General features: G+C 38.5%; 1 long non-coding RNA gene across 4 annotated transcripts in view; it reads right to left on the bottom strand.

Annotated features, from left to right (window-relative positions):
- LOC129058921 (uncharacterized) overlaps window positions 1-25,963 on the bottom strand; it is a 209,520-nt gene that overhangs the window by 136,360 nt on the left and 47,197 nt on the right. For 3 of the 4 annotated variants that reach the window (XR_008524369.2, XR_010139624.1, XR_008524368.2), the window contains exon 5: window positions 25,435-25,485. This is a non-coding gene — a long non-coding RNA (uncharacterized LOC129058921). Of the gene's footprint in view, window positions 1-18,392; window positions 18,662-25,434; window positions 25,486-25,963 lie in introns of those variants that run through there. The other variant, XR_010139623.1, reaches the window with a different exon arrangement.

Below are 25,963 nucleotides of genomic sequence, written 5' to 3'. Positions count from 1 at the left end.
ACACCACACAAACAAAATTAAAAATAAAAATCACATGATTATCTCAATAGATGCAGAAAAAACATTCGACAAAATCCAGCATCACTTTATGATTAAAACCCTCAGCATAATCATCATACAAGGGACATACCTTAACATAATAAAAGCCACCTATGACAAACCCATAGCCAACATAATACTGAATGGGGAAAAGTTGAAAGCATTCCCTCTGAGAACAGGAACAAGACAAGAATCTCTCCACTCCTCTTCAACATAGTATTAGAAGTCCTAGCCACAGCAATCAGACAAGAGAAAGAAATAAAGGGCCTCCAAATTGGTAAAGAGCAAAATGTCCCTGTTTGCTGACAATATGATCATTTGTCTTGAAAACCCTAAGGACTCCTCCAGAAAGCTCCTAGAACTGATAAAATAATTCAGCGAAGTTTCCAGATACAAGATTAATGTACACAAATTAGTAGCTCTTCTATACACCAACAGTGACCAAAGCAGAGAATCAAATCAAGAACTCAATCCCTTTCACAATAGCTGCAAAAAAAATAAATAAAATGAAATACATAGGAATATACATAACAAAGGAGTCGAAAGACCTCGACAAGGAAAACTACAAAACACTGGTGAAAGAAATCATAGATAACACAAACAAATAGAAAAACATCCCATGCTCACAGATGGATAGAATCAGTATTGTGAAAATGATCATACTGCCAAAAGCAGTCTACAAATTCAATGCAATCCCCATCAAAATACCACCACCATTCTTCACAGAGTTAGACAAAACAATTCTAAAATTCATTTGGAACCAAAAAAGAGCCTTCATAGCCAAAGCAAGACTAAGCCAAAAGAACAAATCTGGAGGCATCACACTACCTGATTTCAAACTATACTATAAGGCCATAGTCACCAAAACAGCCTAGTACTGATATAAAAATAGGCACATAGACCAATGGAGCAGAATAGAGAACCCAGAAATAAACTCAAATACTTACAGCCAACTGATCTTTGACAAAGCAAACAAAAACATAAAGTGGGGAAAGGACACCCTTTTCAACAAACGGTGCTGGGTTAATTGGCTAGCCACATGTAGGAGAATGAAACTGGATCCTCATCTCTCACCTGATACAAAAATCAACTCAAGATGGATTAAGGACTTAAATCTAAGACCTGAAACCATAAAAATTCTAGAAGACAACATTGGAAAAACCCTTCTAGACATTGGCTTATGCAAGAATTTCATGACCAAGAACCCAAAAGCAAATGCAATAAAAACAAAGATAAATAGCTGGGACTTAATTAAGCTAAAGAGCTTTTGCACAGCAAAAGGAACAGTCAGCAGAGTAAACAGACAACACACAGAATGGGTGGAAATCTTCACCATCTTTATATCTGACAAAGAACTAATATCCAGAATCTACAATGAACTCAAACAAATCAGTAAGAAAAAAAAATCCCATTAAAAAGTGGACTAAGGACATGAATAGATGATTCTCAAAAGAAGATAAACAAATGGCCAACAAACACATGAAAAAATGCTCAACATCACTAATGATCAGGGAAATGCAAATCAAAACCACAATGCAATACCACCTTACTCCTGCAAGAACGGCCATAATCAAAAAATCAAAAAACAGTACATGTTGGCATGAATGTGGTGAACAGGAAAAACTTCTACGCTGCTGGTGGGAATGTAAACTAGTACAGCCACTATGGAAAACAGTGCAAAGAGTCCTTAAAGAACTAAAAGTAGAACTACCATTTGATCTAGCAATCCCACTACTGGGTAGCTACCCAAAGGAAAAGAAGTCATTATTCAAAAAAGATACTTGCACACGTATGTTTATAGCAGTACAATTCACAATTGCAAAATCGTGGAACCAACCCAAATGTCCATCAATCAACAAGTGGTTAAAAACTGTGGTATATATATACATATATATATACACACATATACACACATATATATATAGACACACATATACATACATACATATATATATATATATATGTATATATACACACACCATGGAATACTACTCAGCCATAAAAATGAATGAATTAACAGCATTTGCAGTGACCTGGATGAGATTGGAGACTATTATTCTAAGTGAAGTAACTCAGGAATGGAAAACCAAACATCATATGTTCTCACTGTTATGTGGGAGCTAAGCTATGAGGGTGCAAAGGCATAAGAATGATACAATGGACCTTGAGGACTTAGGGGGAAGAATGGGAGGGGGTGAGGGATAAAAGACTACAAATATGGTGCAGTGTATACTGCTCGGGTGATGGGTGCACCAAAGTCTCACAAATCACCACTAAAGAACTTACTTATGTAACCAAATACCACCTGTACCCCAATAACTAATGGAAAAATAAAAAATAAAATAAAAACTAATTTAAAATACAAAACATTTTATATGTGCTAGGAAATTATATCTCCTTGATCCTAAACTGTGAAGATAAATTATGGAACTTATATGTATGACCCAATTATTTTCTAGATGTGTCCCATCCTTCAAATCTATCCTCTCCAGGCCATACCCACAAGCAATAATCCCTTCTACCAACTGTCATCCAGGTTAACTTGTCTACATTAATACCGAATTCATAGTCTTTTAACAAGTAATTGTTTGCTGCAGACATTTTCAGTACATGACTTTTCTCTTTAGTATATTCCTCTTTCCCTTATCTCAACGAATGGCATCACCACCTATTTATTCAGTTTTCCAAATTATTAAGCTGAGGAATCTTTGGCTCCTCATTTCTCATCACTCCTGCATTCTATCAGCCTAAGTCCTATTGAACCTTCCTCCTAAATATCTCTAGGATCAGTCCATTTGACTTCATCCCCATCACCCGTAACTTCTTCAGCCAAAGCCATCTCTTTGCCAAATACTAAAACAGCCACTTTATCTCCCCTTCTCCACTTTGACCCCTGCAACTCAAATGTTATCATTTATCCCCTCTGCTTAAAACCCTTCCTCTGGCCTGTATTTACCTAAGTCCTTAAACTGGCTCATAAGGCTCTTAATAATCTGGCCTTTGATTTCTTCTCCAACCTCAACCATCACCATTTGTGCACACCAGGATTCTCCACTCTTTCCAGTTTTCCTGCCTCAAGAATACATGCCCATGCTGTCTATATTACTTTGAACATTCTCTGTCCTCACCTCTTCAAGCAGCCCCCTCCTCCTGCTCAAACATCAGGGCTCTGCTTGTGTCTTTTTCTGTAAGAAGCCTCCATTCACTGCACTCTCAAAAATGGTTTAGGAACCCTTCCCCCCCATGCTCCACCAGCAGGCCTGCCACATGTTATGGTAACTGCTTTCCTACATTCACGCCATTGTCTTGCTTCCATCATCACATCTACTACTAAATCTGATTCTTCTTCTTTACTCTTATAAAGATGCCTGTGATTACACTGGGGCTCTCCTGGATAATCCAGATAACCTCTCCATGTCAAGATCCTTAATCACTTCTGTAAAGCCCCTTTTACCATGTAATATCACATAGCCACAGTTTCTGGAGCTTAGGACATGGGCTTCTTTGAGGACAGACGATCATTATTCAGTCTACTCAAGGTGAAGGTTGGGAAGCAGAGTGGGTAGAGCATTCTAGGCTGAAAGAATAGCACATGCAAAGTCTGAGATAAGAAGCACAGTGCACTCAGATCCTGAAAGAAGACAATGTGGGTAGAACCCAGACAGAAAAAAAAAAAAGTTATGAGATGAAAAGAGAGACATAAAAATGTGCCAGATGGTATACAGGCTTGTTTCCATGTTGAGAACCTTGGTTCCAAACATAACAGCAATGAGAAGCCATTGGAGTCCATCATGCATTGGGAGTGTTATAATCAGATTTATATATTTTTAGAAGACCACTCTGGCTTCAGTGTAAAGAATGGACTGGAGATGCCAAGGGTGGGAGTGGAGGGAAATTTCATTTACATTTCTGGAAAATGTCAGAGAACAAACTTTCATAATTCTAGACATCTCGTGTGAACTGCAGTATTATCAATAATACTATTACATGATAATCAAATTTCTTTACATATTTTATTGCTTACATTTCACAAATTCTTTCTCAATACTCATGCCACTCTGTGATAAAGAGAGTACAAACCCTCTCAGGTGAGTGAGATGACTAAAGATCAAAATGTTAACTATCTTACCAAAAGTGGTTCATGCAAATAGAAGCTGAGCCAAAACTAGACCAAGACTTCAATACTTTTGTACTTTGATTTACATTGCCTTTCTCCTAAAAATGAACCTTTTAGCAAACCCAGTTTTCATTATGCAAGTTTGATGAATTTATAAACTGGTTCTCTATTACTTTTCCATTTTCCAGGCAGGAAAGCAGAAGTTAATGAATTAATGAGTTTATCTCATCACAAGAGTTGACCATCACGACCATCCTTGTATCACTTTATAATATTTCTGTATAGCACCGGTCAACTTACAATCTATATTCACCGGTCAAAGGAAGAAAAATAATTTCTCAGATTCGTTGCCTAATTTGCAGTTAGGAGAATGGTGACAGCTCTCTGTTTGTAAGATAGACAGCTTGAAAAAATGTGTCTAAGATTTTCGCCTTTTCTTTTCCCCAGCAGGCTCTTTGCTGCTCCCTGCTCAGCATAACAGACCATTAAACATGTTGAGTCTAATGTAATGACTCATGTAGCATGTTAGCTCTTTCCCATCACATTAATCACCAGTTGCTGTAATATCCTGTTTGTGAAAACTAAGCAATAATGCAAATCCTCATAACAGCAACCCTCAATTAAAGAGAATTTGTTTCCCTTGCACCTCAGCACAAAGAAAAGAATCAAATGACAGTGAAACAAGCTAATGGTCATTTTAAAGAAGCAAGAAAAAAATAAAATACTTTCAGTTGCTGACATGGGGCCAGGAAACTGTGAATTAATTATGTGAGAAAACCAGGAAAGACAAAAACCCCAGATCCTGAATTTGTCATTAAAGATGTGTCCAGTTACCTACTAATTTAATTCAGGAATTCATTCAATCACTCCAATCAGGTTAGAAGACAGATATTGAGCACATAGTGCAATGTCAAGACAAAAGACAAGAGCAGAGACAGTCTCTGCTGTCAAGGTGCTCCCACTGTGCTATAAAAAAAAAAAGCATTGCACTACTCAGGACCCTGATTACAAAATGGCACAATTTCAATCCAAGCTGACATGAACAAAAAAGAGAAACCATCATGCCATTGAAAAGTTCAGTTGCTTTGGGCATTTCTGGATTCAGATATTCAAATATCCAACTGAATTCTGTCTCTCTCCATCATAAATTATGCTTTTTTCCATGTTGGTTTGTGTTTTTATGTTTTTTGGTGGCAAAATCACCTCCAACCACTCCAGACTTATATTCCACCAGCCTGGCAACACCAGTGGAAAGGGAACATCCCTTTTCTAATAGTTTCAGCAAATGTACCAGGCTTGACTCATCAGGCTTGTTGTATGCATCCTTTTCTGAACCAATCACTGCTCAAGGACATGGTATTGCCAATGGACCAGTTATCTTGCCTGCCACCCCAGGCAAGGAGAGTGGTTTGCTTCATTTAAACTGTATGAACTGAGAGCATGAACCAAAAAAAAAAAAAAAAAAAAAAAAAAAAAAAAATCAAAGTGCTCATCCCAAACAAAGGAGAAGTGCGAGCCGTAAGGAGGTACAGGTTAGAGGAGTGTGCATAGAATACAGGGAGGACATGGAGGAGAGGAGCTAAATCTATCTATGGTAGGGAAAATTAGAAAAGGCTTGTCATGCTTGAACTGGGTCATGAAAGGTAGGTAGGTGTTTGCTCCACAGACAAGGAGGTTTGCTTCCTGAGCAAAAGCAGCGAGCCATGAAACATTTTGACTTGTTTGGGGAAGTGTAGGATATTCTGCATCAGGCCACACTTTACCTCCTCATCTCTGCTGTCCCTGGATCTTCACAGATATGTCCACTTACAGCCTCTCTGGCCTCTCTACGTGGAGGTCTCTGCCTGCTCCAGGTTCTAAGCTGACAGAGAAATGTGCATGCTCCTAGCACTAAAATCCACAACCACAGGAAGGAGGGTGGGGCTCAGGGACTGCTTCTTGAGACACCTTCACTGCCAAATCCACAAGATGAGCTTTCTGTTCAGTCATTTCTTATTCTAAACCCAACCACAGATATTTACTGAGACCTGCTACTATGGGGCAGACCACATTCTAGGCCTGGGGCTCCTAAGGTTTCACAGAGGTTGATTTCTAGTTGGACAGGAGCAAACAAACACATAACAAATAAATGCATAAAGTCATATCATAAAGTGCTGTTATAAGGATAGTAAAGCAGTTGGGTAATGGGATACAGATTGGGGAGAGGCAATTAGTAAAAGGAATGGCTACATCAGTGAATGTGGCTAGAGGGTGTCTAGGAGCCAATTTTGAAGTGAGACCTAAATGAAGCCATGCACAAACCTTGGAAAGAACATCATTTCAGGCAGAAAGCTAAAAGTGCAAAGGCCCTGGGGTCAAAGCAAGCTTTGGCATGTGTGAGAGCTGGAAAGAGGATCTCTCTGTCATAACCCTGCAAAATCAGAGCTTCAGGCCGAACTTGAATCCATCATAAGGCCCCAAATTTTTGCCGTCACACCTTCAAAAGCAGGATTCTTTCCTCAAGAGCAAAGGCTACCCTTTATTAAGCATCCTCTATATTCTAAGAACCAGGATTTTTAAAAATGTACTCACCTTATGTCATTGAATCTCAGAACTCTGAAAGATAGATACTGTTCTATCTACCTTACAGCAGTTGAGAAATGTGTTCAAAGTCAGAGGACTGAAGAGTGACTAGCCCGAGATTTACTTGGAGACCCCAAAGTTCATATCTTTAATCCTGCTTCATCTCTACTGGAATAAACTGTCTACATGCCAAATCAATCGATGGAAAACATACTGCAAATTCTTCCCAAAGGCTAAATATAGAGATGGCTTACTCCTGAATCTTGGCTTATTGCAGTTGCTATCAGGAGAAAAGTATTCTAATAAAGGCTCAAATTATAGAAAAGTCTCCATATTCAAAATCTAATCATAGTAAAATTGCATGCAAATGGGTTCCTGAGACAATGATAGAGAATGCAACCGGCCCAGCCATAAAAGCACACTGTTCTTTGGAGGCCCACATTGTTTTGTTTTGTTTTGTTTTTTTCCTAAGAAAATTGATAGTAAAATTTATTGTCTCCTATTTTAATCCTGGAGAAATAGGCACAAAAAATGTGGTGATTACATGAGTGTAATATAGTTATTTTTCAATCTTTGTCCTTTGTCAAAGCAAAGATTGAGAAATAAAAGGCTAGTCAAGGAGCTCATTGTTTGTTGTACAGCAGCATTTTAAATGTGTTTTAAAGTGCATCTGTCTCTAAAGATTACCCATGGAAAGTGGAGGTGGGGAACAGAGAATTCTGTAGTCTAAGTTTGGGAAATTATGCATCTACTTTTGAAGATTGATCATGACTCTGAGCATATTAATGGCTATGAGATGTCCTGCAATAAATAAATCTCTTTCGCTTTGCTAAATCTAGCATTGCTGAAAATTATTTAACTCTAGAACTCCCCTTTTGGTAACATATAGATATATTCCCTGAACCAGAATTCCTTAGAATCCACTTGGTAAAATATTGGTCTATACCAGTTTAGACAAATAATATTTGTCCTATCTCACTCTGGTGGATTATTTGCAATAGTAGCTCCAGTTTGTTCACACTTCACTGTATCCCTGCCCTTGGTAGCCAACCCTCCCTCTACCTCATCCCCCGACCCCATCCCAAACACACCAACTCTGAACTTTACCATGGAACTTACATTGCCCACTAGGACAACACTAAACACAATGCAAGCAAAGACTTGAAAAGGCTTGCCCTGTCTTGATGTTCTTGGGGCTCCTGTTACCATCTCCACGTGACGAAGCCAAAGCTAAACTTCTTCATGTGGAAGAAGCACCTCTTGATGTGCTTGTTCCTTGTGAAAGCACATGAAGCAAAGACCAGCCATCCCATCATAGGTCTCTTCTAGACCAACCAGCCTCCAGCCAACCTGCTAACTGACCAGAGACACATGAGTGAGCTCCAGCTCAGACCAGCAAAGGAATTATCCAGCTGAGCCTGGCCCAAGTTGCCAGCCCACAGAATTGTGAACTAAAAAAAGAACTTTCATTTTAACCACTAAACCTTAGGGTGGTTTATTATTAGAAGCAAAAACTAACTGATACACTTACTACTAATAACAGAAAGGTTTTAGCCCTGTGCTCTGAAAAAATCTTAAGGAAAATAAAGACCTTTTGGCTTTTATAGATAATGCTTTTTTGGGCCACAATATTATCTCCTATAATATTTAAAAAATGAAATCCAAATGTTATCACAGATCCCTCTCTAATAGAGGTAAATGCACCTGAATCATAGATTTTTAATTAGTGACATCTGGAATTATCTCGAAAGCTCACAAAGGTGTTTACCTTGATCACACACTATCATCTCTTCATGGACTAATAAACTTCTCTTTGTCAAAACAAATATGGGATCCAATTATCATGAACCAGGTAAGTGCATTATAATTTTTAAGTGGCTTCTAACCCTCATAGATGATTCTGATCCAGGGAACCTTAAAATTAATAAACTGTGAAAGGTGTATCTTTGGTCCTTGTTGGATGAAAATGAACATTAATACCCTGCTGATGAGTCATTAACACATCTCAACAGTAAGAAATAAAACAACACTGTTGCTTTCACTAGGAGAGACACAGTTAATTAAGTTGGTAGTGAGGGTCAGAATGCTGGAACCTGGGCTTATGAGGAACAACAAACCTGAGAAGTCTATTAAACTATAATATTTCCATCAGCTATAATAAAACTTTTAAAAAATGATAACCAAAATAGCAAAGTGGGAGTTTACAGGGTAGACAGGGGAAATAGCAGCTCAGAATGTCAGCCCAGACATGTCTGCCTTCCCAGTACACACCGTGAAAACATAATTCCCAACTCATGAGGGAGCAAAGGGATGAGTGGAGAGAAATGCTAATTATACATTAGCTCAGTTAGCTAAATTCAGATGGGGTAATATCACATGGACTGATGGAATAAGCCATAAAATTTTAAATTCCAGGCAGACTACTGCAAATGGCTTTTAAAGAAGCAAGCTGATTCCCGTTCTCCAAAAACCACAAACTGGAAGATGGGAATTATCTATTTGAGCAGAAGGGCAAAATTCACTCTAAAGAAGTTGATAGCCAGTGGGTGAAATCTGCAGAAATTAAGGGTAAAGGCCATCTCCAAAAGAAATGTCTAGAAATGTCCTTACTATTGTATACAATTAATGCTGAGGTCCAGATCAAATGAAAACTGGGAATTCAAGTTGGAGGAGACAAAAAGTTAACCATCAAGTATTCCTAGGCATTAAAGTAATCACTTTCCTTCTTTATAAATATAGCACACTTGATCCATTCTATTGTTGATGAACATGTGGGTGGTTTCCATTTTGTGGTATTACAAGCAGTGCTGCTATGAGCTATTTCTTAGGTGTTTCCTGGTGGACAGGTGCAAGAGTTATTTTTAGGGCTGTTGTGCTCATTAAAATCACCTGTGGAATCTTTACTAGCTACTGATGCCCTGGCCCCATCACAGAGTAATTGAATAACTAATCAAAATATATGGGTAGAGGTAGAGATTGGTGGGAGGATGGGATGGGAGGTGGGATGTCAAGTATTTTTTTCCAACATCTAATTTTTAAATATTCAAATTTCATCAATAGCTTTGATTAGGTATGGCTCTCTGTCCACACCCAAATCTCATCTTGAATTGCACTCCCATAATTACCATGTGTTGTAGGAGGGACCCAGTGGGAGGTAACTGAATCATGGGGCCAGTTGCCCCCATACTGTTCTCGTGTTAGCGAATAAGTCTCACGAGATCTGATGGTTTGATAAGGGAAAACCTGTTTCACTTGGCTCTCATTCTCTCTCTTGCCACTGCCATGTGAGACATGCCTTTCACCTTCTGCCATGATTGTGAGGCCTCCCCAGCCACATGGAACTGTAAGTCTAATAAACCTCTTTCTTTCTGTAAATTGCCCAGTCTTGGGTACGTCTTTATCAGCAGCATGAAAATGGACTAATACAAGTTTCAAAATGTATTTTACACCTCTTTTGTTTTATTTTCCAATTGAAAATCACATCTTACATTTAATCGTCATGTCTCTGTGATTTCTCTACATCTAGAACAATTTCTCTGCCTTTTCTTTTCTCATGACATTGACTTTTTAAAGAGTCCATACCAGCTGTTTTAAAGAATATTCTATATTCTACATTGTTTCCTAATCATGTCATTTTTCTCAATTCTCTGTCCTTTGTGTTTCTTGTAAACTACAGGTGAGTTATAGAAGCTTGATCAAATTCAAGTTAAATATTTTTATTGAGAATGCTTTCTAGGTGATGCTAAGAACTCCTATGGCATCAGGTTGAGAGGTGAGCCCAGCTAGACTTCCTGGGTCGAGTGGGGACTTGGGGAACTTTCCTGTCTTACAAGAGGATTGTAAAATGCACAGATCAGCGCTCTGTAAAAGGCACCAATCAGCAGGATTCTAAAAGTAACCAATTGCGGGGTGGATTGAAAGAAGGGCACTCTGATAGGACAAAAACGGAACATGGGAGGGGACAATAACGGAATAAAAGCTGGCCACCCCAGCCAGCAGCGGCAACCCACTTGGGTCCCCTTCCTTGCTGTGGAAGCTTTGTCTTTTTGCTCTTCACAATACACCTTGCTACGTGGGTCTGTGCCATCTTTAAGAGCTGTAACAGTCACCACAAAGGTCAGCGGCTCCATTCTTGAAGTCAGAGAGAGTCATGAACCCACCAGCAGGAACCAACTCCAGACACAAGGTGACCCATCATGTCAGAGTGCCCCACTATTAGTGGTGCTAAGCTTGGTCACTTGGTATGCTATATCTCTGCAAGGTAACTTTATTTTAATTGAAATTAAGATCAATGGCCTCAGTAATCCCAAATAAATTTGAAAAGAAATGGTTCTCTAAAATTTTTCAAATTGTTTCTCATTTAAGTGGGCAATATTGTGGCATTTAGAGTCATTCTGAAAAATATGAGAAAATGCAATGATCATCACATACTTTCCTTTCTCATTCAACAGCCTAAATATGGTAATTGATCATAGCATTAATATCTACTCCGTTTCAGACCCATTAAATTTTAGCTCATTTAATCCTCATGGTAACCTCATGAGGTTATCATTATTCTTATTATTTTAAAGAGGGAGAACTGAAGATTAGAGATGTCAAGTCACAAGGTCAAACAATAAGTGAAAAGGCAGGATTGAAACTCAGGTTTATGTGATTCCAGTCTTTTTCCACTATCCAGAGCTGGCTTTTCCTTCAGACCAATATATTTTTTTCTGTAGGCCTAAAACCGTAAATGAGAGAAACCAATCCATCTGTCACTTCCTCTTCCTTGGAATCAAAGTCTCTGACCACTTTCATAACCCTTCTGAAACTCTTTCTCATCCAGGATTAAGCCACCCTGACTCCATACCAGCGAACTGAGTTTTTTGCAGAGCAGTATGCAACATTTCCTAAAGGAGCTACCTGAAACCCACAAAGGTTAAGTGCACTACCGGAAGTCACACAATGAAAGACAACAGTGCTTCACAAGTAGTGGAGTGTTCGTATTGAGCAATGCAGCTCTCATTGAAATCCAGCTGCAAAGGATACTGAAGAATTGGTACAAACAAAGGCAACAGAAAAAAATCAACCAGAGGAGTATAACCTTAAATGGTGTCATGCTTTGAAAAACAAGCTCAGAAAACAAAAATAAGCGTGGCTAAAATTGACTGGGCAGTTTTGTACCAAGCGCTTCACGATAATCTTAAATCATCTCTGCAACAAACTTAGTAGTCATGTACTAAAGAAATCCCCATTTTACAGGTGGAAAAAAACAAAGGTCAGAGACTGAGAAAACTAGCCGAGCTTGAGTATAAATCCAAACTGCCTGATTCCAGATTAATGAGACTAACCACTATACAATATTTTCTTTTCTACACAAGTGTTAAGAGCAAAACTGAAGACAGATGCTCCATGCTAATCAAATCATCCAACATTGAAAGTCAGTACCATAGTAGTAAAAGTAGAAGATCTGGAGCCACCTACCTGGGTTCAAATCACAGCGTCTCCAGTGGAATGAGCTTGGGAAGACTTTTAAACTTTCTGTAAAGTGTAGAGATAGTAATAGTTCCTACCTCATGGGGTTGTTAAATTAATATAGGCAAAGTGCTTGAAAGAACATCTTTTACTAAGTACTATGAAAGTATTAGCTACTATTAGTTTAAATTATTTCTGTCTATTTCCTTCATTGCCAATTCAGTTGATCCTATCCATTTCTTTATTACCTCAATCAGCAACCATATGCTCTAAACTAGTCTCCCATTTTTTTCTAGGTTCACTCTCATCTTTAAAAATAATTGTATTTATCTTACTTGCTTATTAAATCTTTCACCCACTTCTTATTTGATATCAGTTCATAATAATCTTTGTGGAACTCAGAAATTATTATCTGTTCTTGTTCGTGAGGAAATCCTAATTCAGAGGTACTAAATAATTTATCTAAGGTTGCTCAACTAATGAATAAAATAGCTGGACCAAAGACCCAAGTACACAGCTTCCCATCTGGTAGTTTTTTCCTGACAGCATGCTGTCTCATGCTTGCCAGATTCTAATCTTCCTAAAATACAGCACATATTATTGTCCCTTAGCATAAAACTCTTCAATGACTCCCTCTTGTTAAGTGAAATAAAATTCCTCACCTTAAAAATATGGCTAAAGCCTGGATTCCAGTTTTATCTCCTGTGGATACCTGTACTGCAAATTTAACACCATTTTTGCCCTCACACAGTCTGTTTCCACCCAAATACCTTCTCTCTCCTCCTTTATTATTGCCTGTTAAAAGTCATTTCCGCCTGTCAAACCCATCTCTATTACCAACAACTTCATAATGCTTTCCCTCAGTTCTCCCAGTTCAGGTGAAGTATCTTTTACCATCTTATTTTTATCACTTACTACATTCTAAGATGTTCGAGAGAAGGTCTCACAGCCTCTAACAGCCTGCCTGGCACATAGCATGTGCTCAACAAACAGTTGTTAAATTAAGTTGAATTTATGCCTCATCGAATTCAACACCAAAGTAAAGAGATAAGGCAGTAGCAATGCCCTGACTTCTGTATGCTTGAGAGATATGGAACAGTTCCAACTATCACCTCAGTTATGTCCCCAGAGTTTTTTGCATTTGCCTTTTATTTTGTCTCTGCTGCTACTCTAGTTCAGGCTCTGATCTATTCTCTCCCAGACAGTTGCAATGCTTTCCTAATTGGTTTGTCTACTAGCTATCTCTCCCCACTCCCATCTATCCTTCCCAAGGCTGCCAGATTAATCTTCCAATAATGCAATTCCAATCATTCAAGCAGGAACAATTTCATTAGTATCATGAAACATTAGTTAAGATCGCCTCCAGAACAGTCAATATGTCAGGAGCATTTGCCAGTGAAAAGGCTGTCAATATCCTCCAGGTAGTCACTGTGGGATGTCTAAAATATCACTGAATGGCAAGTGAGAGTAGGCAGCTGTAAGCAAGGCAGACAGAAGGAAGGCTATAAAGACAGACCAAAGCACTACTTCAAGCAACCAGGCTTGCTGGATTATTTTAGGGAAAAAAAATACATTCTGCTAACCCAAGAGGCAGCCAGCAGCCAGGCCTCTGCTCAAAGTGGTCACAGATCATCTTGACAGCAGCAGTCATCATGAACTCTTGAACGTGATGGCACCAGCCCTCTGGCGGTGTCATAACTGACCCTCCTCATCCCCCAGGCTACTCCCCAAAGAAAGCCAAGTGATCACATCTCGGCTGCACAACTCAGGCAAGTGAAGAATGGAATGCAATGGAATAGGCTGGTCTTTAAAGTCAGACAGGTCTGGGTTTGAATCCTTGTTCTACCATTCTCTAACTATATGATTTTGAACAAGTTATTTAGCCTCAGTTTTGACATCTTTGAAATGGGGATACTAATATTCACATAATCAGGTTGTTTTAAGGATGGTGGGAGATAACACATATAAAGTTCCTGACAAATATTTTATTAAATAAATACAAATGGGCCTAAAGGACAAAGAAAACAGGCAAGACTTCCTTCTTGGGCCAGGCTTAAATGTGAGAAACCCTGAGTTTTGAGAAAAGAAGTCCATTCAATTCTGCATGCCTTCTAATTGTTTTAAGGTACTGCATTGATACTGCAAGAATACATTCATTCGACAATCGTCAATTCATAGTCACTTTGGACCATGCATAAATAACACATTGGTTTTATTCAAAGTAAAATTTAGTCCCTCCCCAGAGTTACTCACAAGTTAAGTGGGAAAAAAAAAATGAATGAAAGCAAATAATCATCTATTTCAAGCACGAACGCCTAGTAGTTTAGAGAAAAATCCATGGAAAAAGAACAAAAACAATTCCATATGTGGTGTGTCATGGAAAAGAGAGAGAAACTACCATGGAAAGTGAGACAAAAATAATATAGAAGCTGGCCATGGTGGCTTAAGCCTGTAATCCCAGCTACTAAAGAGACTGAAGCAAAAGGATTGCTTGAGCCCAGGAGTTCAAGACTACCCTGGCCAACATGGCAAGACCCTGTCTCAAAACAAAAAAACATATATATGGAGTTCAGCTGAGGAAGGAGTTCAGAGCCAGAAGTCACCATAGAGTAAAGACCTGTGGAAGAGAACTGAACTTCCCAGTGAATATAAAAATAGGACTTCAGTCACCTGGATCTAAATTTCAAAGGGCAGAGGGAAATCCCCTGATGTAAGGATCTAAAAATATACAGAAAGAGGAATAGCACAAGCAAAGCACAAAACGAGGGTAATTCCACACATGTGAACATTGTGGTAATGGGGAAGCCAACCCCAGTGAGGCTTGGGAGTGGCAAGAGCATAAAAGACAAAGGGCATTGGAGCCCTCAGCTTGACTGGCCTTTCCTGTAACTGGGATTTATTTATAAGGAGAAAAATTTCACCTTTTGTGGAATGTAAATTCGTTTAGTCACTGTGGGAGGCAGTTTGGAGATTTCTCAAAGAATTTGGAACAGACCTGTTGTTTGACCCAGCAATCCCATTACTGAGTATATACTCAAAGGAAGATAAATGGTTCTACCAAAAAAACTCATACATTTGTACGTTCATCGCAGCACTATTCACAATAGCAAAGACATGGAATCAACCTAAGTGCCCATCAGTGGTGGACTGGATAAAGAAAATGTGGTATGTATACACCCTGAAATACTACACAATCATAAGAAAAATGAAATCATGTCCTTTGCAGCAATATGGATGTGGCTTGAGGTCACTATCCTAAGTAAATTAATGCAGGAACAGAAAGCCAAATGCCACATGTTCTCACTTGTAAGTGGTAGCTAAATATTGGGCTCACATGGGCATAAAGATGGGAACAATAGACACTAGGGCCTACTAGAGGGGAGAGAGAAGAAAGCTGGCAAGGGTTGAAAAACTACCTATTGGGTACTATGCTCCCTACTTGGACGACAGGATCATTTGTACTGCAAATCTCAGCATCATGCAATATACCCATGGAACAATCCTGCACGTGTACCCCGAATCTAAAATAAAAGTTGAAATTATAACAAAATAAAAATTGAAATGAAGAATTCTACCTCTTGGAGTCAGATCAGGCTCAGTCTGAGGTTCTGTTTATGTGATTTCATCTCTGTGCTCCTATGACAGTTCCTCTGTACTTCTACTACAAAATTATGACTCTCTACTTTGTATAGAGTTACTTGTGTGCATGCATCCTCTTTAAGGGCAGGGACCAGGGCTTTCTCATCTTTGTATTGCCAATGCCTAGCACAATGCATAGCATAGGTGCTATGCAAAAATGCATGCCATGCAAATGTTTACCCTCTTGGACTCAACTTCTAAAGACATAGTTGCAATTTAAATATCTTAAATATCTTAATTCTCTATTTCAATTCAGAATCGTAATTACAGTTTTCATTTATTAAGTTTTCACTATATGCCAGACACCTTACTGAATGCTTTAAGCATATATATTATTTCTCATTCATTTAGAATAAGAAAAAGTACCATTTTACAAAGCCTACAATAGCACCTAGCATAGAGGAATGACTCAAGAAATATTTACTGAATTAATATAGGAAGGAAAGGAGGAAAGATCAGAGGTTCAGAGAAGTGAAGGGACCTCCTCAAGGTCACTGTAGTTCTATAGTTTTTAGTGACAGGGAAGAAACTAATGCACCCTGATTCCCTGATAATCTATCATTCCTCACATTGTGATATAGCTGGGTTAGACATACTGATCTTAAAGGTTTCTGTCTGCTTGTGTTAGACCGAATCATGGCCCCCAAAGATTTCAATGTCTGAATCCCTAGAATCTGTGAACATGTTGTCTTACATAGTAAAAGGGACTTTGCAGATGGGATTAATTTAAGGATTTTGAGATGGGAGATTATCCTGGATTATCCAGGTAGGCCCAGTATAATCACAAATGTTCTTATAAGAGGAAGGCAGAGTGAGATTTTATTACATTGGAGGAGTATCAGAATGATAGGGCATCAGGAAATTTCAACCAGGCATTGCTGGCTTTGAAGATAGAGGAAGGGGCTGCGACTCATGGAATACAGGCAACCCCTAGAAGCACAAAAGGGCAAGCAAACAGATTGTCTTGTAGAGCTTCCAGAAGGAATATGGGCCAATACTTTCAATTTAGCCCAGTAAAGCCTATTTTAGATTTCTGACCTCCAAAGCTGTTAGATAATACATTTTTGTTGTTTTAAGCCACTAAATTTGTGATAATTTTTTAATAGCAATAAGAAACAAACATGCTGCTTTTATGATCTTAAATAGTGGGTCATAAATGTCAATCAAGTGCTCTCTGAATCTTACTCTCTCCAGCGTTTTCTACCAGAAGCTTCTTGACTTGGGCTTATAATTAAACACAATAATATGTAGTGTTTCATTCTCCACGAATCCGGAGACTGTTCTTTGAGAAGGTATTCTGTTGCCTTCTAACTTCTATTGTTGCTACCAAGAAACAGCTCTCATTCTAACAAGAGTTATTTGTAAGTAATCTGATTTTTCTCTCTGGTTACTTATCAGATCTCTTTTTCCTCTGGTGTTGTACAATTGTATTATAAATGATTGGGTCTTATTTAACCTGATTAAGTTTTTTTTTTTTATTTCCTGAAGCTTAGTGTTCATGCCATTCAAGTCAATATCTGTCCTGTATGACCTCTTTCCAGTTGTCTTTACCTCAAGTTCCTATTAGATATATATTGTATGCTCTCATTTCTCCTTTTTAGTAATTGTTTCAGGAAAAAAAAAAACTAAAAGTAACCTGGAAAAGCCCCTAAAAGTCTAGCAGATACTAAGTTCCTAAGCCCTGTCTCTAGACTAGAAGATAAAGGTATTCACTACCCGTAAGTACCTGATAGGACAGCCAAGAATCTATAAATTTTTTGAGTATTTAGAGCTATTTTGTAGTTAAGTCAAAGAAAAGCCCCCTCTTAATATAGTTCTCTATAAATTTTTTAACAATAGGAACAGTCTTAAATCAATTTGTATTGTGCAATATTTTATACAGATAAAAGAACATATATAAAATATATGTTAAGACATAAAGAATAGTTTTCTTAAAAATCAGGGTACCCACTAATCCTGTTTAAGAAATAGAATGCTATCTATAGCTCTTAAGGCTACTATGTGCCCCTCTTCAATCTAATTTCTACAGAAATACTAATTCCTATAATAACCCACCCCAAAACAACAATTATTTCAATTCTATGTTTACAATTGCCTTTCACAAAAGTGTGCATCCCCAAACAACATATTGTTTAGTTTTGCACAGTTTGAACTCCATATGAAATCATTCTGTTTGTATTCTTCAGTGTCTTTCTTGTCTTGCTCAACACTGTGTTTGTGAACTTCATCCAGGTTCATGTGTGTGACTGTAGTTCATTTATTTTGACACTTTTTAGTATTTGATAATATGCATATATCAAAATTTATATATCCATTATCCTATTTTTAGACTCAAATGTTTATAGCTATACTTTTACAAATAATACTGCAATGTATATTTTTGTATATATCTCCTGGAGAAGTGTAAGACTTTCTTGAGGGTTTCTAGTTGAATGGAATTGCTGAATTATAGGAAATTTGTTGTATTGGTTATCCATTTCTATGTAACAATGTTACCACCAACTTAGCAACATAAAACAACACACATTTATTATCTCACTGTTTCTTGGGGCAGGAATCTGTATACAAGTGGGATCCTCACCTTCAGGGTCTTTCATAAGGCTGTAGACAAGGCATTGGCCAGAGTGGGAGTCTCACTGGACTGTTCCACTGAGGAAGAATCTGCTTCCAAACTCATGTGGTTTTTGATGGGATTCAATTTCTTGTGGGTTGTTGGACTGAAGGCCTCACTTTCTTGTTGACTGTCTGTTCTGGGTTCCTTGTCATATGGTCTTTAGCATAGGGCAACTCACAGCATGAGCATGACAGCTCGCATCATCAAAGCCAGTAAGAAAGAGCATCTGTGAACAACTTGGAAGGCAGATTTTATGTAATCTATTCACAGAAGTGACGACCCATCACGTTCGCCATATTCTATTGGTTAGAAGCATGCCACAGGTCCTATCCACACTCCAGGGAAGGAAACTTACACAAGGGTATAAATACCAGGAGAAGGGACGCATTGGGAGCTGCCTTAGAGTCTACCTACCACTTTCAGCTTAAACCATACAATATCATCTGAAAGGGCTTTGCAAAGTAGTTTTTTCAACGTATATTCCACCCACAGTAACTAAAAGCCTCATCAGCGATTTTTATTGCAACATATTTTGTTTATTGCTAACTTATAGGCATCAAGTATGTCTTCTAGTTGTAGTTTTCACTAATATTTTTCTGATTACTAGTGAGGTTTAATGTTTTTCCACAGGTTTAAGAGTTATTCTTGTTTCCTACTCATGAAATTACACTTCAGGTCTCTTGCTTTTTTTTCTATTGTATTATTTGTGTTTACTTACTGATTTTTAGGAAGGTTTTGTTCTTGTTGTTGTTAATCTAGATTCTAATATCCTGACTATTTTATGTGTTGAAATTTCATATCTCAATTTGTAGCTTCTAGTTTCACTTCCTTCTTGTTTTCATAAGATTCTTTAAATCTTAATTTTTATATTTGAACTTATCAGTCTTTTACTGAATGTTTTTTGTGTTTTGTATGTTGTGCAGGATAACTTTACTTATGCTAGAGCTATTAAGAGATTATCGTATAGCTTCCAAAAAGTTCTATACCTAATGTTAAATGACGAGTTGATGGGTGCAGCACACCAACATGGCACATGTATACATATGTAACAAACCTGCACATTGTGCACATGTACCCCAAAACTTAAAGTGTAATAATAATAAAATAAAATAAAGAAAAAAGTTCTAAAATTTTTTTCTATAAATGTAGATCTTGAATCCACTCGGAACTGACTTTTTGGTTTTGGTTTTGGTTTTTATTTTGAGACGGAGTCTTGCTCTATCGCCCAGGCTGGAGTGCAGTGGCGCGATCTCAGCTCACTGCAACCTCCGCCTCCTGGGTTCAAGCAATCTTCCTGCCTCAGTCTCCTGAGTAGCTGAGATTACAGACGCACACCACCATACCCAGCTAATTTTTGTATGTTGGCCAGGCTGGTCTTGAACTCCTGACCTTGTGATCTGCCCACCTCGGCCTCCCAAAATGCTGGGATTACAGACGTGAGCCACTGCACTGGCCAGAACTGACTTTTATGATGTAAAGAAGACATCAGGTTTTTCCCCTAAAAAATCATTTGTCCCACGAATATTGATGGAGTAATCTATCTTTCCCCAGAAGATTTCAATGCTACCACTGCCATATATCAAGTGCCCCATATGTATGGGTCTATTTCAAAACATGTTCTTATCTTTCATTGTGCTATTGCTCTAAATTTATACCAGTATACTACCATCTTATATATTCAAGCTTTGCAATAATTCTTCAGACCAAGTAGGGAAAGCACCCACTGCATCTCTGAAACCATTGTTCTTCTTCAGGATTGTCCTAGCTATTTCTAAAAATGTTACTAGAAGCTTGTCGATTTTATGTCAGTAAAAGACTTTCCTGGGAATTTTTATTGATACTCCATTGAATTTTAGATTAATATGGAAAGAATAACATTAAAAGCAAGCCCTTACATAGTATTTACTATGTGTCAGGCCCTCTTCTAAGTATATTTATGTACAATTTTACATAATTAAACCAAGGCACAGAGAGAAGTTACACAGATTATATATGAAATAATGCTGAGATTACATAGCTAATAAGTAATAGGGCCAAAATTTAAATACAGGTGGTCTCACTCCAGTAATTCTATTCATAACCTTTTGTTGATACTGCCTCTGTGTCTGCTTTCTAGGACCTCTGTAGCAAAATACCACTCAGAACAACAGAAATTTATTTCCTCACAATTCTGTAGGCTAGAAACCTGTATCAAGGTAGCAAATTTATCCATGTTCCCCCTGAAACCTGTATGATTGCGATCCTTCCTTGCCTCTTCCAGCTTCTGGTAGTCCCAGACATTCATTGGCTATAGCAACATAATTCCAATCTCTGCCTCCATCTTTACCTTATTTTCCCTTTATGCATGCTCATTTCTGTGTCCAAATAATCCCTTTTTATAAGTTTATCAGTCATACTGAATTACGTTTCATCCCAAGGAACCTCATTTTTAATTTGATTACCTTTGTAAAGACCCTATTTTTTTCTTAATAAGGTCACATTCTGAGGTACTGGTGGTTAAAACTTCAACATGCCCTTTTGAGGAGACCTGGCTCCCAGTCACAGTTCTGGTACTAACTAGCTGTGAGATTTTAGACAAGTCACTTAAATTCTCTGATTTTCCATTTACCCACCTATAAAAGAGAGAAACTGGATTATAGTGTCCCAATGTCCTTTCCAACTCTAAAATCCTGTCATTTTCTAAATTCCTTCATTCGGTAAACCCACTGCCTGAATAGAGAATCTAAACACAAATCTTTTTGAACAGAGTTGGGTTACTTGCTACAAGTCATAGTTGACACATGTATACATGTAATCACTCAATGTCATGATTTAATTTTAGGAAAAACAATTTTCCTGAATATAAAAAAGAAAACCCAAGTATGTACAATTTAACAATGAGTGGCAAAAAAAAAAAAAAAAAAATATATATATATATATATATATACTCCCTACTAAATGCAAGACTCGCATAAATATGAGAAAAATAATGAAGAAAATATTTATTACCTGCTTTTTAAAAATAGTGCAATATAGTAAATATTGATAAGTATACAAATGTCCATAATACAAGTTTCAAAGTACAAGGAAAAAAATATAGTATTCCCTTGACATTTAAGGATTTGCAGTTCAGTTTTAACTATTCACAAGCAAGTCTGAAAGCTTGTATGTCATAATTTGCCAAGATATTTTTGTTGGGGAATAATCTAGAACCTCTTTCACAGAATTACCTAAGCCAAACTGGCGTTCTGAAAGCTTGTTTTTAACAGATGTCAGTTGCCAGTATAATGCAGCACATGCCATATCTTCAATAAGATTTAATGTTCAATAAAATATATTTATTTTATATGAAATATATTATTTATATGTATTTTAATAGCTCCCCTTGTAATGAAAAGATTGTATTTTCAAATTATTTTTTACATCAGTGTGAATTTCCTCTTGCTTTTTATAGAATCTAATATTAAGCTGCCTGTTTCACAGTTGATATCTTTGAGAAAAAAAAGGATTTATAGTATATTCACTTGTAATGTTGCATAGCTAATAATAATAATGGCTGACATTTATTGAGTGATTACTATGTTCCTAGCACATGTAAAAGTACAGGCTCTGGAGCCAAACTGCCTGGGTTTCAATCCCTTTTCCACCTCTTAGTAACTATATGTTATTTGCTTTTCCAATCTTAATTGAGTCACAAAAAAATGGGAATTAAAATAACACCCATTTCACAGGGTTGTGATGAGAATTAAAAAATTAAATGCAGGTAAACGGATTAAAACAATTCTTGGCATATTGAAACTGCTCAGTGGTAGTTATTACTATTGTTATTATTGCTATCACTAATCCCCACAACAATCACAGGGCACATTTACTATTATCATTCTCATACATTGGTAAGTAACTTGGGCATAGAGAAGTCAAGCATTGTTCTCAAGTGACAGGGATAGTCAATGGCAGAACTGGGTTTCAATATAGGCAGTGTAAGAAGCATAATCCTGATCATATATTTGTTATTAACTACAAATATTACAATTACAAATATTTATTAAGCATCAAACATGCTCCAAGTTTTGGTCTAGAGATTGGGTATACAATGGGAAACAAAATCACGGGGGTCTGTCTGTTTTACTGAAATTTATATTCTACTGGGGGCAAGACAGGAGGAGATAGAGGCGTTAAACAAGCAAACAAATAAAAGCGTGATCATTTCAGATCATAATATGTTATCAAAATAATGACACTAAAATAGGATAATGTGAGGGTGACTGGAGTGATTGAGGTGGGGGCCAGAGGAGAATTTATGTAGGGTGGTCAGGGAAGACCTCTCTAAAAAGAACATTTGAACTGAGATCTGAGTGGTATGATGGACTCACCATGAGATGACCTAGAGAAAGAGCTCCCCAGGCAATGGGAAAACATGTGCAAAGCCTTTCAGGAGGGAACCAATTTGGATTTATTAGGAAACAAAAAGGAAGCCAATAAGGTTGGAGAATAATAAAGAAGGAAAGCAGCATGAAAGGAAGTCATGAGAGACTAGGTCATGAATTGTTGATTTAAATGGATGGATGAATGGATGGAGAGATGAATGAATATATAAACAAAAAGAGCATGCCGGGTGCAGTGGCTCACACCTGTAATCCCAGCACTTTGGGAGGCTAAGGCAGGTGGATCACCTGAGGTCAGGAGTTTGAGACCAGCCTGGCCAACATGGTGAAACCCTGTCTCTACTAAAAATACAAAAATTAGCCAGGGGTGGTGGTGGGCACCAGTAATCCCAGCTACTTGGGTGTCTGAGGCAGGAGAATCACTTGAACCCAGGAGGCAGAGGTTGCAGTGAGCCAAGATCATGCCATTGCATGATCTCCTTCAGCTCTATGTCTCACATCCAGGTCACACTGATGCAAGAGGTGGACTCTCATGTCTTTAAACAGCTCCACCCCTGTAGCTTTGCAGATTATAGTCCCACTCCTGGCTGCTTTCACAGGTTGGCATTGAGTGTCTGTGGCTTTTCCAGGCACATGGTACAATGGACAAGAGCAAAACTCTGTCAAAAAAAAAAAAAAAAAGCAGAGAACCCTGCCCAAGGTAAGATTATGTATTTATCAAAATATGCATTGCATGCCTTCCAATGCCTGGCATAGTACCAGGCACTGAAAATACATTTTAAAAATTAAAATAAAAAGCAAACAAAAATCCCTGTCCCAGTGGAACTTTACATTAGCGAGAAGCAGACAATAAATAAATGTATTAAGTAAAGAATATGGCAGCTTCCATGTGGTGTTGGGCCTGTGGGTAAACAGAAGTCAAGAATGAGGTTGGGGAACCTGCTCCTAGATTTCAGAGGATATACAGAAACACCTAGATGTCCAGGCAGAAGTTTGCTGCAGGGGTGGAGCCCTTATGGAGAACCTCTGCTACAGCAGCAGTGAAAGGGAGATGTGGGGTTGGAGCCCCCACACAGAGTCCCCACTGGGGCAATGCCTAGTGGATCTGTGAGAAGAGGGCCACCATCTTCCAGAACCCAGAATGGTAGATCCACAAACAGCCGGCGCTGTGTGCCTGGAAAAGCCACAGACACTCAATGCCAACCTGTGAAAACAGCCAGCAATGGGACTGTAATCTGCAAAGCCACAGGGGTGGAGCTGTTTAAAGATATAAGAGTTCACCTCTTGCATCAGTGTGACCTGGATGTGAGACATAGAGCCAAAGGAGATCATTTTGGAACTTTAAAGTTCAATGACTGCCCTGTGGATTTTTGACTTGCATGGGGGCCTGTAGCCCTTTTGTTTTGGCCAACTTATTCCATTTAGAATGAGTGTATTTACCTTGTGCCTGTACCCCCATTGTATCTAGGAAGTAACTAACTTGCTTTTGATTTTACAGGCTCACAGGCAGAAGGGGCTTGCCTTATCTCAGATGGGACTTTGGACTTGGACTTTTGCTGGAATGAGTTAAGACTTTAGGGGGCTGATTATGTTTTGAAATATAAGGACGTGAGATTTGGGAGGGGCCAGGGGTGGAGTGATATGGTTTGGCTGTGCCCCTACCCAAATCTTGTCTTGAATTGTTCCCATAATCCCCACATGCTGTGGGAGAAACCTCATGGGAGGTGATTAGATTAAGGGGGCGGTTCCCCCATGCAGTTCTCATGATAGTGGGTGAGCTCTCATGAGATCTGATGATTTTAAAAGGAGCTTTTCCCCCTTCACTCTGCACTTTTCTCTCCTGCTGCCATGGGAAGGACATGTTTGCTTCCCCTTTTGCCATGATTCTAATTTTCGTGAGGCCTCCCCAGCCATGCAGAACTGTGAGTCAATTAAACTTTTTTCTTTATAAATTACCCAGTCTCAGGCAGTTCTTTACAGCAGCATGAGAATGGACTAATACAATTGCCCATAGAAACTCTACTGCACATGATGTCTGGTTTGGTGGAACTCTAAGCACAGTGCCTTTGGAGGACTTGGGGTGGGGAACTTGACCTGAGGTGTTTGTGGCAACTTAGAAACTATCTGGAGTGAAAGCACCATGAGGATTTAATGGGCAAGAATGGCCATCCATGCAACAACCCAGTGAGCATCACCCTGGGCAAGAGCAACATCCTCTGGCAGGATCAGTCACAGCTCTGTGACCACTTCTGGCCACATTTCAGTCTCCTGTTTCTCTGTTTTTCCCGACCTCTGATCCCTAGCTCCTCTCCTGCTTCAGACCACAGCATCTTCCAGTGACCTCCAAGTCCTTAAACCTGGCTGCCTCTCAAGACCCTGCCTGTCAGGTGATGAGCTAAATGTTCCTCCCTCACCACTTTCTAGGACTAAGACTGCACACATTCTGGTTTTCCCTCTGCCCAGTGGCCTCCAGACAGACATAACAATATGAAAAAGTCTCTCAACTTTCAAACAACAGATCTAAAACTGAATTTCAGAACAAAGCTGGAATATCAACTCAGAGCTGACCGAACAACAAGAAAATTTCTCGAGGTGATAATCCCAGTTCCTACCTCCTTTCCCCCATGCCCCCTCCCCCATATTACCTGGAAGCACAGCCAGGTTCTAGTGTGGCAGGCTGCCCATCTGCTCAATGCCTGAAACAGAAAATAAATGCTCTGTTCATATGGCTGACAAGCTGGATGACTAATTGCAAAAGAGACCAGTAATTTATTGGAATAGAAAATGAGGTCATTTAGGCAGGATTTAAATACTTTTTTCCTAGCCAATTTTTCTAATTGACTTTAAGAAATCTTGCTCTCTAAGAAGTTGGAAGTGCATCAATGTCCTAATCTGACTTCATTTCATTCTTTTAGTCAGGCTATCTGTTCATCTACCATTTCTCCATACGTTAATTGAATATTGAATATTTGTGCTACACACTACACAGCATTTTTTGCACTTGTATTAATTTCTTTTCATGATATTCTACTTAAGAGGAAAAACAACTCAATCAAAAGACCAGGACTCAATGTCACAAGGGACAAACTAAAGTCTCAGTTTGTTCTTTTTCCTTCTGTCCTTTCCTAACTCTAACCTTAGCTCTCAGCTTAGAGACCTCTTGCTCCAGTGACC

The sequence above is a fragment of the Pongo abelii genome, chromosome 3 (assembly GCF_028885655.2).
Source record: "Pongo abelii isolate AG06213 chromosome 3, NHGRI_mPonAbe1-v2.0_pri, whole genome shotgun sequence".
NCBI lineage: Eukaryota > Metazoa > Chordata > Mammalia > Primates > Hominidae > Pongo > Pongo abelii.
The sequence above is the reverse complement of the archived record's forward strand: the minus strand, read 5'-3'. Positions and strand labels throughout refer to the sequence as shown.